General features: G+C 52.3%; 1 protein-coding gene across 23 annotated transcripts in view; it reads left to right on the forward strand.

The window, feature by feature from the left end:
- Positions 1–5,998: 5,998 nt before the first annotated feature.
- The window catches only part of CELF1 (CUGBP Elav-like family member 1), a 30,685-nt gene continuing 20,644 nt past the window's right edge, over positions 5,999–16,039 (forward strand). For 3 of the 23 annotated variants that reach the window (XM_073541579.1, XM_073541568.1, XM_073541581.1), the window contains exons 1-2: positions 6,000–6,274; positions 10,077–10,147. The gene's annotated coding sequence lies outside the window, so the exon portion shown is untranslated. The other 20 variants (XM_073541583.1, XM_073541580.1, XM_073541569.1 and 17 more) reach the window with 11 other exon arrangements.

Raw genomic sequence — 16,039 nt, forward strand, 5'->3', positions numbered from 1 at the left:
ACAGCGGTCTCCCACTTCCCAGTAGTCACAGCGGTCTCTCACTTCCTAGTAGGCACAGCGGTCTCCCACTTCCTAGTAGTAACAGCGGTCTCACTTCCTAGTAGTAACAGCGGTCTCCCACTTCCTAGTAGCAACAGCGGTCTCTCACTTCCTAGTAGCAACAGCGGTCTTTCACTTCCTAGTAGCCACAGCGGTCTCTCACTTCCTAGTAGCCACAGCGGTCTCTCACTTCCTAGTAGCCACAGCGGTCTCTCATTTCCTAGTAGCCACAGCGGTCTCTCATTTCCTAGTAGCCACAGCGGTCTCCCACTTCCTAGTAGCCACAGCGATCTCCCACTTCCTAGTAGTCACAGCGGTCTCTCACTTTCTAGTAGCCACAGCGATCTCCCACTTCCTAGTAGTCACAGCGGTCTCTCACTTTCTAGTAGCCACAGCGGTCTCCCACTGCCCAGTAATCACAGCGGTCTCCCACTTCTGAGTAGTCACAGCTGTCTCCCACTTCCCTCTCACTTCCTAGTAGTCACAGCAGGCTCCCACTTCCTAGTAGACAAAGCGATCTCCCACTTCCTTGTAGTCACAGCGGTCTCCCACTTCCTTGTAGTCACAGCGGTCTCTCATTTCCCAGTAGTCACAGTGTTCTCTTACTTCCTAGTAGTCACAGTGTTCTCTTACTTCCTAGTAGTCACAGCGGTCTCCCACTTCCTAGAAGTAACAGCGGTCTCTCACTTCCTAGTAGTAACAGCGATCTCTCACTTCCTAGTAGTAACAGCGGTCTCCCACTTCCCAGTAGTCACAGCGGTATCTCACTTCCTAGTAGTTACAGCGGTCTCTCACTTCCTAGTAGGCACAGCGGTCTCCCACTTCCTAGTAGTAACAGCGGTCTCACTTCCTAGTAGCAACAGCGGTCTCTCACATCCTAGTAGCAACAGCGGTCTCTCACTTCCTAGTAGCAACAGCGGTCTTTCACTTCCTAGTAGCCACAGCGGTCTCTCATTTCCTAGTAGCAACAGCGGTCTCTCACTTCCTAGTAGCCACAGCGGTCTCTCATTTCCTAGTAGCCACAGCGGTCTCATTTCCTAGTAGCCACAGCGGTCTCCCACTTCCTAGTAGCCACAGCAATCTCCCACTTCCTAGTAGTCACAGCGGTCTCTCACTTTCTAGTAGTCACTGCGATCTCCCACTTCCTAGTAGTCACAGCGGTCTCTCACTTTCTAGTAGCCACAGCGGTCTCCCACTTCCCAGTACCCACAGCGGTCTCCCACTTCCCAGTACTCACAGCGGTCTCCCACTTCTGAGTAGTCACAGCTGTCTCCCACTTCCCTCTCACTTCCTAGTAGTCACAGTGGTCTCTCACTTCCTAGTAGTCACAGCAGGCTCCCACTTCCTAGTAGACACAGCGGTCTCTCACTTCCTTGTAGTCGCAGCGGTCTCCCACTTCCTTGTAGTCACAGCGGTCTCTCATTTCCCAGTAGTCACAGCGGTCTCTCACTTCCCAGTAGTCACAGTGTTCTCTAACTTCCTAGTAGTCACAGTGGTCTCCCACTTCCTAGTAGCCCCGTAGCATCAGAGGGGCACAGGGCGGCATCCGAGGGGCACGTGGTTGCATCAGAGGGGCGCAGGGCGGCATCGGAGGGGAGCAGGGCAGCATTAGAGGGGCACGGGGCGGCATCGGAGGGGCACAGAGGGCGGCATCGGAGGGGCGCAGAGGGCGGCATCGGAAGGGCACAGGATGGCATCGAAGGGGAGCAGGATGGCATCGGAGGGGAGCAGGGCGGCATCAGAGGGATGTGGGGCGGCATCGGAGGGGCTCAAGGCAGCATCACAGAGGCACGGGGCGGCATCAGAGGGGCACGGGGTAGCATCAGAGGGGCACAGGGCAGCATCAGAGGGGGGCGGCATCGGAGGGGAGCAGGGCGGCATCGGAGGGGATGGCGGCATCGGAGGGAGGCAGGGTGGCATCGGAGGGGACGGCAGCATCGGAGGGGAGCAGGGCGGCATCGGAGGGGACAGGGCGGCATCGGAGGGAGGCAGGGTGGCATCGGAGGGGCACAGGGCGGCATTGGATGGGAGTAGGGCAGCAGAGAGCAGCATCGGAGGGGCGCGGGGCAGCATCACAGGGAAGCAGGGTGGCATCGGAGGGGCATGTGGTTGCATCAGAGGGGTGCAGGGGGGCACAGGGCGGCATCGGAGAGGCACGTGGTTGCATCAGAGGGGCGCAGGGCGGCATCGGAGGGGAGCAGGGCGGCATCCGAGGGGCACGTGGTTGCATCAGAGGGGCGCACGGTGGCATCAAAGGGGGGAGCAGGGCGGCATCAGAGGGTCACAGGGCGGCATCGGAGGGGCATGGGGCGGCATCGGAGGGGAACGGGGCGGCATAGGAGGGGCGCAGAGGGCGGCATTGGAGGGGTGCAGGATGGCATCGGAGGGGCTCAGGGCAGCATCAGAGAGGCACGGGGCGGCATCGGAGGGGCACATGGTTACATCAGAGGGGTGCAGAGCGGCATCAGGGGGGTCAGGGCTGTGGAGTCGGAGTCGTGGAGTCGGAGTTGGTGCTCATTTTGGTGGAGTCGGTATAAAATGGACCGACTCCGACTCCTAAAATATATAATAAATTGGGTACAGTAGTTCAATGCAGAATATGCTGAATATTTTTTCATAGGAATTTGGGAAAGTTATGAAATGTCCTATAAATGGCTGTTCTATTCCTGATCTAAGGCTACATTCACACACAGCGTTTTTCCTGCGTTTTTTGAGGATACGTTTTTCAGCTGCAAAAGCAGATCAGCTTTTTAAAAAACCGCATCACCTGAAAGGTTTTTGAGCTCATAGATAATGTTTTCAATATCAAAAGCAGATTAGAAATCTGCTCTATCTATATATCCATTTATCCATATCTGTACCAAAAAGAACGAAAGCCGGGTAGCACACAGACTAACACTCCTTTTTTTTATCACCAGTCAGGGACACCTCATAGCTGCCCAAAAGGACGCCCAGGACAGGCATTGCTCGTCTTCAGTAACATCAACTGATAGTTGGAATAAATAGACTGCATTCATCACCACATCTTCTTAAGGTGCAGGCTTTATTTTCAAGTGTAGGGGTGTGCAGTATGAGGTTCTGCAGCAGCTGAGGTGTGGAACAGTATGAGATTCTGCCCCCCTAGGTTTGATTCTGGCTACGCCCATAGTGTGAATGTAGCCTGAGGATCTAGGCTGCATCTTAGCCGAGATAAGTCATAGTGTGTGTGTATATATATATATATATATATATATACACACAGTACAGACAAAAAGTTTGGACACACCTCAATCAAAGCGTTTTCTTTATTTTCATGACTATGAAAATGGTAGCTTCACTCTGAAGGCATCAAAACTATGAGTTACCACATGTGGAATTATATAATTAACAAAAAAGTGTGAAACAACTGAAAATATGTCTTATATTCTAGGTTCTTCAAAGTAGCCACCTTTTACTTTGATTACTGCTTTGCACACTCTTGGCATTCTGTTGATGAGCTTCAAGAGGTAGTCACCGGAAATGGTTTTCACTTCACAGGTGTGCCCTGTCAGGTTTAATAAGTGGGATTTCTCGCCTTATAAATGGGGTTGGGACCATCAGTTGTGTTGTGCTGAAGTCAGGTGGATACACAGGTGATAGTCCTACTGAATAGACTGTTAGAATTTGTATTATGGCAAGAAAAAAAGCAGCTGAGTAGAGAAAAACGAGTGGCCATCATTACTTTAAGAAATGAAGGTTAGTCAGTCCGAAAAATTGGGAAAACTTTGAAAGTGTCCCCAAGTGCAGTGGCAAAAACCATCAAGCGCTACAAAGAAACTGGCTCACATGAGGACCGCCCCAGGAAAGGAAGACCAAGAGTCACCTCTGCTGCGGAGGATAAGTTCATCCGAGTCACCAGCCTCAGAAATCGCAGGTTAACAGCAGCTCAGATTAGAGACCAGGTCAATGCCACACAGAGTTCTAGCAGCAGACACATCTCTACAACAACTGTTAAGAGGAGACTTTGTGCAGCAGGCCTTCATGGTAAAATAGCTGCTAGGAAACCACTGCTAAGGACAGGCAACAAGCAGGAGAGACTTGTTTGGGCTAAACACCACAAGGAATGGACATTAGACCAGTGGAAATCTGTGCTTTGGTCTGATGAGTCCAAATTTGAGATCTTTGGTTCCAACCACCGTGTCTTTGTGAGACGCAGAAAAGGTGAACGGATGGACTCTACACGCCTGGTTCCCACCGTGAAGCATGGAGGAGGAGGTGTGATGGTGTGGGGGGGCTTTGCTGGTGACACTGTTGGGGATTTATTCAAAACTGAAGGCATACTGAACCAGCATGGCTACCACAGCATCTTGCAGCGGCATGCTATTCCATCTGGTTTGTGTTTAGTTGGACCATCATTTATTTTTCAACAGGACAATGACCCCAAACACACCTCCAGGCTGTGTAAGGGCTATCTGACCAAGAAGGAGAGTGATGGGGTGCTACACCAGATGACCTGGCCTCCACAGTCACCACACCTGAACCCAGTCGAGATGGTTTGGGGTGAGCTGGACCGCAGAGTGAAGGCAAAAGGGCCAACAAGTGCTAAGCATCTCTGGGAACTCCTTCAAGACTGTTGTAAGACCATTTCCGGTGACTACCTCTTGAAGCTCATCAAGAGAATGCCAAGAGTGTGCAAGATTGAGAGTCCTCAGTAGTTGATACCTTTTAATGGCTAACTGAAAAGATGGTAACACATTGCAAGCTTTCGAGACTACTCAGGTCTCTTCATCAGGCTAGACCTGAGTAGTCTCGAAAGCTTGCAATGTGTTACCATCTTTTCAGTTAGCCATTAAAAGGTATCAACTACTGAGGACTCTCAATCCTGAATATTTTTCTATCTACTGGCTAACACGGTACAAAGATATACATCTTTCCTGTATCAAGAGTGTGCAAAGCAGTAATCAAAGCAAAAGGTGGCTACTGCGAAGAACCTAGAATATAAGACATATTTTCAGCTGTTTCACACTTTTTTGTTAATTATATAATTCCACATGTGGTAATTCATAGTTTTGATGCCTTCAGAGTGAATCTACAATTTTCATAGTCATGAAAAGAAAGAAAACTCTGAATGAGAAGGCGTGTCCAAACTTTTGGTCTGTACCATATGTATGTAATCGATATTATACAGTGTATTACATATTTACTATTTATTACAGTTTTTTGTGTTCTAAAGTTGTATTCCAATAAATAGATATTATGTTCTGTCTAAATATCTTGATTATTGGATCATAGAAATGATTAAATGTCTGATGTTCACATTGTACTACAATACATTATTCACTTAAATATGAGCAATATATGTGGGAGTCGGAGTCGGTGGAAGGGAAATTGAGGAGTCGGAGTCGCAGGTTTGGCGTACCGACTCCACAGCCCTGAGGGGGGCGCATGTCGGCATCGGAGGGGCGCGGGGCGGTATTGAAGGGACCATGGTGGCATTGGAGGAGGCAGTGATGGCTGATCTGGGAGCTCCAGAACTATATTGGACAGAGCTTGTAAGCGCTGCGCTCATTGTAAGCTCAGCCACCACTGAGACTGCAGAGGTGGCCGGTAACCTTGGCAACAAGCTGTAAACTATAGGATTAAAGATCCCACTATTCTGGAGAACAGAGAATTTTAAGCAGGACGTAACAACGCAGGGGATCGCCACACACCTCACATTACACGACCAGAATGTCCTAGGTCGGGAGGGGGTGAAGTGATTCTTCAGCACAGGGGATCGGTGACGGTGAGCGGCCGACCCCTGACATCCCCCGCCCGAGCTCCGGCCGCCGCCGCCATTCCTGAGCACAGGACCCCGCTGTGCAACCAATCAGAGCGCAGCTTTCATTGCTCCGGAGCCGCTTCACACCTCACAGCTGAGCTCTGATTGGTTGCTATGGACATTTCTAGTACAGAATCATCCTAACACTATAAGTCCCAGCAGTCCCGCTCTATTCCTGCCTGAGGCGAGGACCCCGGCCCATTACTATCGATCCCCGCGCACTCTGCGCCATAGTCGCTGTCTGATGATATTAGCGCTCAGCGCGTTGTTGTCGCTCCTGCTGTGACCTCCCCCTCCCCAGGGCTCAGTGGTCCGGCCCATTACTGGTCGCCTCATGCTTCCCCCTCTCCCCCCGCCCCCGAGACCGCCTGTGGATCCTCCCGGAAGTGCCGCCATTTTGGATTCTCTGCGCGTAGAGAGAAGACGAGAAGAGCGTGTGACCGGAGGCTGCGAGCGGTGAGTGACGGGAGGGCGGAGGGGAGGTCGGGGCCGCTCACCGGCCGGGGCGGGAACACTGAGCCCGGCGGCCGGGATGGTGACGGGAAGATTGCGTAAGCGGCGGGTAACGGGATCCTAGCGGCCGCCCCACCCTCTGCTCTCCCGGGCGGGGATAACGGCGCTCTGCAGCCTCGGGGAGGGGTGTGGGCTCCGGGGAGACGGCGGGGCAGAGGCCCGGGGAGCGGGGCAGACCGCGGGGTCATCGCCCGCATGCGTCCGCATACTTAATATCTGGGGGGTCTGCATACGCCCCCCCCGATGGGGGGAGAGAGATGGGAGCATATGCTTCCCCAGTAATTCTATGTACGCGCCCCTGAGGGGGGGACCGTGGTGGCCGCGCACGCGCCCCTGAGGGGAGGGACCATGGAGGCCGCGCACGCGCCCCTGAGGGGAGGGACCATGGAGGCCGCGCACGCGCCCCTGAGGGGAGGGACCGTGGAGGCTGCGCACGCGCCCCTGAGGGGAGGGACCGTGGAGGCCGCGCACGCGCCCCTGAGGGGAGGGACCGTGGAGGCCGCGCACGCGCCCCTGAGGGGAGGGACCGTGGAGGCCGCGCACGCGCCCCTGAGGGGAGGGACCGTGGAGGCCGCGCACGCGCCCCTGAGGGGAGGGACCGTGGAGGCCGCGCACGCGCCCCTGAGGGGAGGGACCATGGTGGCCGCGCACGCGCCCCTGAGGGAGGGACCATGGTGGCCGCGCACGCGCCCCTGAGGGGAGGGACCATGGTGGCCGCGCACGCGCCCCTGAGGGAGGGACCATGGTGGCCGCGCACGCGCCCCTGAGGGAGGGACCATGGTGGCCGCGCACGCGCCCCTGAGGGAGGGACCATGGTGGCCGCGCACGCGCCCCTGAGGGAGGGACCATGGTGGCCGCGCACGCGCCCCTGAGGGAGGGACCATGGTGGCCGCGCACGCGCCCCTGAGGGGGGGACCATGGTGGCCGCGCACGCGCCCCTGAGGGTAGATGGGGCCAGTGTACACTATGGAGGTGGAATGTGCCCCCTGAGTGCTGCTCTGCGCTGTCAACGTGGATGGAGCAGAGATGGGCACGCTCCACCTCCATTCACGCCGTGGGCACAGCTCCAGTCCCGGCCCTGCAGGTGGTCGGGGCTCCAGCGATCAGGAAGTCATCGCTTGTCCTGTGTGTTCCCTGATTGTGAGCGCCCGTCACTCATGTGATCTGGATGCCGGTAGAGTTTCCTGTGAATGATCTGAGCTCGCTGTTTCCATGCCGTCACACAGAGGGGTGTCTGCGGGCGCCTCACTGCAGAGGCTCCGGAGGAGTCACAGCGTCTCCTCTCCCTGTTGGTGGTGATTGTTGTGACCGGTCCAATGACGGGGTTGCTCAGCGTGACATTGTGCAGGATTTCATCGTTGATTGCGAATTCTGTGGCTACAAGCGACATTGGTGTTTGGCCTCTGGCGCCGTCCGGCTTCACCATTTTCCTTGTGCGGCCGTTATCCCTCTTCCTAACGGATTAATTATAATTCCGCCGCCTGCACAGAGCTGTTAATAAAGGCTCAGCGTGACATTGTGCAGGATTTCATCGTTGATTGCGAATTCTGTGGCTACAAGCGACATTGGTGTTTGGCCTCTGGCGCCGTCCGGCTTCACCATTTTCCTTGTGCGGCCGTTATCCCTCTTCCTAACGGATTAATTATAATTCCGCCGCCTGCACAGAGCTGTTAATAAAGGCGCCGTCACTCATCTGTGGCCTCCGCAAAAGGGAAAATTGGACGTCTTAAAGGGATTTTACCATCCTTCATTCTGACGGCTGATCTGTGAATGCCGTGGGTGTGCCAGGATTTCGTCATTGTTGAGGGTCTTCTCTGAGACCCCACAGATCTGGGACACAAATGGGCAGAGTTTCCTTGCGGGAGGCCTGGACATTCTAACCATAAGAGGATGTGGAATTGTCTGCTTTATGTCAGAAACCAATCAGAGACTTAACCCCTTCTTGGCACTGCCAGTTTTTATTTATTTTTTTCCCAAAATCCATGACTTATTTGTCCCCATCGGTGTACAAGGGCGTGTCATTCGCAGGACAAGTTGTACTTTCGATGACACTGTTCATATTACCATGTAATGTACTGAAAATACGATGGGGGGAAAAAAATGCAGCTGCACTAATGTTCTTTGGGTTTAGTTTGTGTTTTGCTGCACCCGGATTCTCCAGGTCAGTGCAGTCACCACGGGTTATACGGTTTTATTTCTTTGGGTTTTTCAATGGTAAAAAATAGTGGAAATTTGTAACTAGTCTTTGCGCTGCCATTGTTCTGTCGGTGGAGCCGCGTTGGGGCTTGTTTTTTCGCGAGGTGAGCTGATGGTTTTATTGATAACATGTCGATTGATTTCATGTTGGATTTTTTTTTTTTCTGTTTACCCTGAGGATTGGATACTCGTATAGATCAGACATTCAGGGGACGATGGCGGCCAGTGAGGTCACACCATGCTGGTGATTGACAGCAGCATTTATATGGCGCACCGCAGATCAGAGCCATATCTTCTGAGCCCGCTCCATACATGGAGACCCCATCCTACTTCTGGAATGGGTTAAATGGCTCCACTGACTCCTATGACTGTCCTTGTACCGTCAGCGCTGCCAGTCTCCTGTCGGGCGAATTGGAGGACCCCACATACATAGCAGTCGTTTGGGTCCCACAGAGCTATCGGCTTCACCTGTGGGTGCAGTGACATCGTCCTGCTGACCCCGTGTTCTGCCTCTCCTCGCCTCCCGGGCAGGGAGAGTTGATTCTGACTTCCTCTTTTTGGTTATGTCACAAGCAACTTCTGAAAAACAAAGCGTCCCCCCTTTCCTGCTCGCTCCGTTGTCATCTTCTGCTGCACGATCTCGCCTGCCTGTAGAGATACAAGTAGTTTTTGCAGCTTCTATGTGACTTTTTTTCCCCTCCAGTGTTTCCTCATTTCTCACGGCAGATACTGAACACACCGGCCCCCTCCTGCTCCCTGCGGACAGCTGTTTGCCGTACATGGCACCCCTCCTGAGTCTCCCAGTGTTTGCTCAAATAATGGCCGTGACGATGCCGTGTTCCTGTCCTGGCGCAGCACTGATAAGAGCTGGGAACACTGCAGAGCGGCAGAAGTAATGAGGGAACACATGGCTTCCCTGCAGCCCATTACTGGCCAGATGTACTGATTATTCCCCCAACATGTGATCACTTTCCAAGTCTTTGTAGCTGGCGTTGCATAAGCACATGTGTAGTGGTATGAAGCGCCAGCGGCTATTAGTCTGGGTGGGGTGGTGGGGTCATGCACCATTGAATGTATAACAAGGCAGGTAGGGCTGTTTATCGCTTTGTTTTACACCGGCCGATGCGATCAGTTGAGGGGCCATGCAGTTGGGTGCTGACCGTTACATTGGCAGATGCCACCTAACGTGCAAACCTCATGGCGCCTGCCTGGTGCCATGTCACCCGCTCCGCTTCCTCCCCAGATACAGCCGTGAGCGGGGCAGGTTGTTAGCCCACATCCCGCTGGCATATTGTCAGCAGTCGTCCCCTGGTGATTACATGTGGAGACGTGAAGCCGACGACGATTATTTTTAGGCTGCATGAATGATGCAATAAATCAATCCATGAGCTTTTTGCTGCCCTGTTCACACGTGAGGCAAAGAGCGTTCTTGGAAGCATTCATCCTCCCGGTCACGGACCGTGTAACGGATTCTAAACCACTGAAGTGTCACATGAACTGCACATAATGGAGATGCATTTTATTAATTATTTTTTTTTTTACCCCTCAGGCACCACATAGGATATAAGGGTCTCACAAACTCCGGCCGCTGCTTGCCCTTTCAAGACACAGAACGTTAATGTAAGTCTCCAATTTCTCTTACATGATTATATGAATGTATTTGGCACGTTGCGGGGCTTTATCTTTTCACTGTGGTGTTGGATTCGGACATGTTGTGAGTCTGTAGTGGAGCTTTATGGGCTAGGTGAAGACTGACGGCGTCACTCCCCTAATTCCTTCTCTTTCACATGGGTAGTGCGACTCGTGACACCTCGTCCTGACCATGCACAGAAAAGGGTCAGGCCACAAATTCTCCTTGGCCAATCCTCTTCTGGGGGCTGTAAGCCTGCACCCACACTTGAGTGTTGAGCTTTTGGTTTCTGTTGCTGCTTCCCGTGTCCATTGTCTGCAGCGCTAATGTCAGATTGACAGCGCTGCATCCAGTCATTGAGCTCAGCGGTTCTGCCAAGTGGGCGGCGCTGATTGACTGCAGGGCTGTCAGCTTGACGTCAGTGCTGCAGACGGTAATGGACATCAGGAGCAGCAGAGGAGACTCACTGTTAGACCCGAGAAGAGTGAGTAGAGCCGCAAGCAGGGGGACACGGGCTTTCTGAAACCAGAAAATCCCTTTAAGATGGGTCACCAATCTGTGGCACTTAGGCTGCTGTAAAATTATCACTTCTATCATGGCCTGATGGCTGCAGCATGTTGGGAGTTGTCGTTTCACAAGAGCTGAAATTCCGCTTATATACAAATCTACAGAACTTCAGCATGTCTTATACTAATGACTGCTGGAAATTGCAGCGCTGCAGCCGATCACAGGAAGGTGAGATAAGGCCACACATCAAGGCAAAAGTCTATCCATCTTTTTTTTTTTTTCTCCCCCCCCCCCCCGAATGGCATTGTTGTTCCAGATGGCAGCGGCTTTAGGCCAACTGGAGGCATTTACTAAGGGTGTGAAATTTGGGATCTTTTCAGCCGTGTGTCCGAGGTCTTCCTTTCTTTCTTGGCTGCCGTTTTATTCTTGCATATCTACAAGTGAATGCTTTATTTGGTTTGGAGGGATCTTGTGGGTTTTCAGGTGAGAAATTTGCTTGGTTAAAAGGTTTCTATGTCTGAACACAAGCAGTAGTTTCACTGATTGAGGTCAGATTACCCCGCATAGATTTATGCCCGTACATTGCTTTGGTATGTGCTGCTCTCCGGTTACACTCACAGGTCCCCAGAGAATTGTGCCGCTGATCCCTGCACCCAACATTATGTAGCCTCCAGCAGAGCCCTAAATCTACACGCCGTATCCCCCCCGACCCGTACGTCCTCTACATAAATCCCAGCACGCTGACTGTTACTGGTCTCCATTCGGAGATCCTTCTATGATTGGGCCTTATAGCTCTCTTCATGGCCGGGCCAGGTTCCTGGAGCCCTTACTTTGGTCGTGTTGGACTTGGGATGGATAGGACGCTGTATGTAGTCTCAGCCTTTACACTGAGACCAGTGATTCAGAAATCGCCTTGTCTTTTTGGCTTGTATCATCTTTAATTTGTGAATTTCCTGGGTAAGGAGGATCAGCATTTAAAAATCTGAAGATTTGACGCTACTAAACACCTTGGAGTGAGACTGTCGGCGATCTGTACTGACTCCCACATAGACGTTCACGCTCCAAGTTACCAACCGTCGGAAAGGATATACAGGGGGGTTTAGGTCAACGGTGCCTGCATGCGCGGCATGTGACAGGAGCACCACTGTCAAGGGATGCAAGATTAAATTAGCCCCTTGATTCTCGGCCTCCCCGTTTGGTGTAATGTTTCCTGTCCAGTGCGGTGACGTTACTGTGGAAGTGATAATTTGCTGATAGGTTCCCTAATGGATGCTACTGATCATGGTTAGCACTGTGCGGTGGCTCAGTGGTTAGCACTGTGCGGTGGCTCAGTGGTTAGCACTGTGCGGTGGCTCAGTGGTTAGCACTGTGCGGTGGCTCAGTGGTTAGCACTGTGCGGTGGCTCAGTGGTTAGCACTGTGCGGTGGCTCAGTGGTTAGCACTGTGCGGTGGCTCAGTGGTTAGCACTGTGCGGTGGCTCAGTGGTTAGCACTGTTGCTTTGCAGCGTTGGGGTCCTGGGTTCAAATCTCACCAAGCACAACTTCTGCTAGGAGTTTGTATGTTCTCCCCGTGTTTTCCTGGGTTTCCTCCGGATTCTCCCAATTTTTCTCTCGCGCCCCAAAGACGAAGTGATGGAGCATATAGATAGTGAGCCCCAATGGGGACAGCAGTGATATTTGTAAAGCTCTGCAGAATATGATGGCGTTACATAAGCAAATAAAATGAATACGTGCGTTTTATATTTCTTTTTTTGCATGAAAACCTAATTGTTAAAGGGCCTTTTCAACATCATTTTGTGTAGAATTGCATCTTGCTTAAAAAAAATAAAAAATAAAATCAACTTCACAATTTACTTCCCAAGAGCGGAGGGATCTACAATTTTGTAGCCCACGGTTTATTAAATTCTCGTTTTATTCTTTGTTTTTGTTACATCAGGAGGGTTTAAATAAAAAAAGGTCATACATTGTAAAACCCCTTTTATTTCGGTCTCATGAAGCCGCTCTAACACATGCAGATGTGGGGGGTCCGTCTCCCGTGATCAGTGGTGATCGCCCCCATTTGCCATACGATCCCCCCCCCACTGTTCAGTATGTATTACACAGAGGAGCAGCTTGTTGTTATGGGGGGCCTCTATCATATTGACAAATGCAATAACATTGCCCACCCCATCTTTTCCACATAAATAAAAAATATCCGTCCTCCTGAATTCCCCATTTTCCCACCTGCGTCCGGTCATTAAGGTGTTAAGTTGAGTCTGTTGGGAAAGAAATGCTAAGTTTCCAGTGTCGGAGGAATTGCCTGGTGCGGGTGGAGAAGGAAACGTGGCCTCGGGCGCCGCAAGGTTACATGTACCTGGCGAGCTGTGCAGGATCTGCAGGGAACCTCGCGGACGGTGAAAGGGGCAGGAAATGGCTTTTTCTGATATACAGACCCTTTAGACTACGTTCCCACATTGAGCTTTTTGATGCGTTTTTGATGTTGCAGATTTTCCGCACCCTTTAAAGCAAACCGGTCATCAGGATTTTGCTAAGTAAGCTACAGGCACGGTCAGGTTGGCGCTGTAACACTGATTAAATTGATACCTGGGGTGAAGAAATCCATCCTGTGGTGGTTGTTTAGTCTGTGTTTGCAGTTTTGAGTTAACGAGATTCTCGTGCTTCGGGGCGGTTCGTTTTTGGTGCCCTGGTCTCATCATCATCATTCTGGCTTAAAGGGGTTGTCCACTACTAGGGCAACCCCTTCTTAATCTAAACGTTTGGCTCCATTTAGGGAAAGGTAATGTAGACTACGGGACCCCCCCCCAATATGCATCAGGTCCCAAACCCGACCCTCCCAGTGCACCAGTACCATCTGATCCAGAAGGAACCAGTAAATACATCCTGTGACGTGCGGATCTGTCCACGTCTGGAGGCTGCACAGAAATGTAATCCTGGGGCGGCTCCGGTCACTCCGGGGTTCATGTCACCCATGAGTATAAATATGGGACCCACCTTCTGCAATCGGCGGGGGGGGGGGGGGATGTCTGACAACCGGCTGAGCGTGCAGACTGCTATCTGCAGTGTACGGGGCAGTCGGGGGCAATGTCTGACAACCAGACGAGCGTGCAGACCGCTATCTACAGTGTATGGGGAGGGGGGGGATGTCTGACAACCAGACGATCGTGCAGGCTATCTGCAGTGTATGGGGCGGAAGGGGGGGATGTCTGACAACCAGACGAGCGTGCAGACTTTCTGCAGTGTATGGGGCAGTCGGGGGGCAATGTCTGACAACCAGACGAGCGTGCAGACTATCTGCAGTGTATGGGGCGGAAGGGGGGGATGTCTGACAACCAGACGAGCGTGCAGATTTTCTGCAGTGTATGGGTCAGTTGGGGGGGCAATGTCTGACAACCAGACGAGCGTGCAGACTGCTATCTGACAACTAGACGAGAGTGCAGACCGCTATCTGCAGTGTATGGGTCAGTTGGGGGGGCAATGTCTGACATCGACGAGCATGCAGACCACTATCTTACAACCAGCTGAGCGTGCAGACCGCTATCTGCAGTGTATGGGGCAGTCGTGGGGCAATGTCTGACATCCAGACGAGTGTGCAGACCACTATCTGACAACCAGATGAGTGTGCAGACCGCTATCTGCAATGTCTGACAGCCATATGAGCGTGCAGACCGCTATCTTAACAACCAGCTGAGCGTGCAGACCGCTATCTTACAACCAGCTGGGTGTGCAGACCGCTATCTTACAACCAGCTGAGCGTGCAGACCGTTATCTTACAACCAGCTGAGCGTGCAGACCGCTATCTGCAGTGTATGGGGCAGTCAGGAGCAATGTCTGACAACCAGACGAGCGTGCAGACCGCTATCTTACAACCAGCAGAGCGTGCAAATCGCTATCTGCAGTGTATGGGGCAGTCAGGAGCAATGTCTGACAACCAGCTGAGCGTGCAGACCACTATCTGACAACCAGCTGAGTGTGCAGACCGCTATCTGCAGCTGTCTATATTGTGTGGAGTAGTTGAGATGAGCGTCTGACACCCAGCCGAGCCCATATCGCCGTGCACGGCCGCCCTAACCCGGGCACCTCGTGGCATTACTACGTTATATTTTACTGTTTCCAGCCTCCATATTACAAGAGAAAAATCTAAAAACTGCTAAATATAAAAAGTGACTTGTGCTGCTTCTCCCGCCCATCTGCTAATTGTTGCCCCTGATGCCTCTTGTGTGGACACATTTGACCCCTTCTAGGGTGGGCGCGGGGTCCTGGGTTTGGGATCCTGTCCTCCATGTCCAGTCTTTTTAGTATTCCGCCATTTAAGATCACTTGGCCGCTAACCAGGAGACACGTGTGGCAGTGTCCTGGGGTCTGTGATCGGCACGAGCTCCCCGCCGTAGTGCATGTTGTCGGCCGTCGTGCTGCCCGAGCTGCAGGTAACGCGATGTCGGTGCCATCTGCCGCCTCCATCTTTCCCGGGAATCTCATTATACCTGGTGCTATAATTTGAACTCTGGATTCGATGGCAAAAAATAGAAATCTCTGGTCGGCATGGAAACAGTGCCTGGGTGAGCGGCGGGCGGTGCCAGCTCCGGGCTTTAGACATCTTATTTGGGAAAGTTACTTAATGCGGGAACGTTTCCAAAGTGTCAGAAAAATGTATTTTTAGGGCTGAGATGCCGAGCGACTTGTCACACGTTTTGGGTCCTGCCATATACATTCCCCCCTTACATAGTTGGAAGCCTCTCCCACTAATAAGCTGGTCAAGGCCTTTATCCCCACCACAGGTGAAATTAAAGGGGCTGACGAGCATGTGGCCACTCACTGGCCACAGCGGTATACAACACTGCTGCAACGTGATTGGCTGCTTCACTTGTCCGTGTAGCTGAAATAGAGCGGGTACTTCCTGTACAGCCCAAACAGATGTGATTGGCTGCAGTGGTCACCTGCCTGTCAGAAGACCAGCTGGTATTGGAAGAGGGTTGATCAGTTCGTTATTTTAGGCATTTTGGATGTTTATAGATGGATTGACAACCCCTTTAAGAGGTACACTAGCTATTTTAATCAGTAGACCGTCCAGGAGAGGTGCGGATGAGCCTGGCTGTACGGCGGTCCCGTGGACATGTAATGGCGGACAGCCACTGATCAGATGGGGCTCTGGCGGTGTGTGAGGGTCTCGGTGGTTGTTTCCCACTGATCTCGGCGTTCACTGTCCTGCGGTCAGGTGACAAGTGGTCACTTCCAGAATTCCACTTTAAATAGCTTTTGAGTACGGCGGGGTCATAAGAGGGTGATAACGCTGCACGCCGTGCGCTTGTGTTGCAGTGTCAGGCTGTCAGCCGGCAGCACTTGGACTCTGCTTTTCCGGATTTCTCTTGCGGATGTTG

Source organism: Dendrobates tinctorius, unplaced genomic scaffold (assembly GCF_039654945.1).
Source record: "Dendrobates tinctorius isolate UK_male_01 unplaced genomic scaffold, ASM3965494v1 ptg000124l, whole genome shotgun sequence".
In the NCBI taxonomy this organism is placed as follows: Eukaryota; Metazoa; Chordata; class Amphibia; order Anura; family Dendrobatidae; genus Dendrobates; species Dendrobates tinctorius.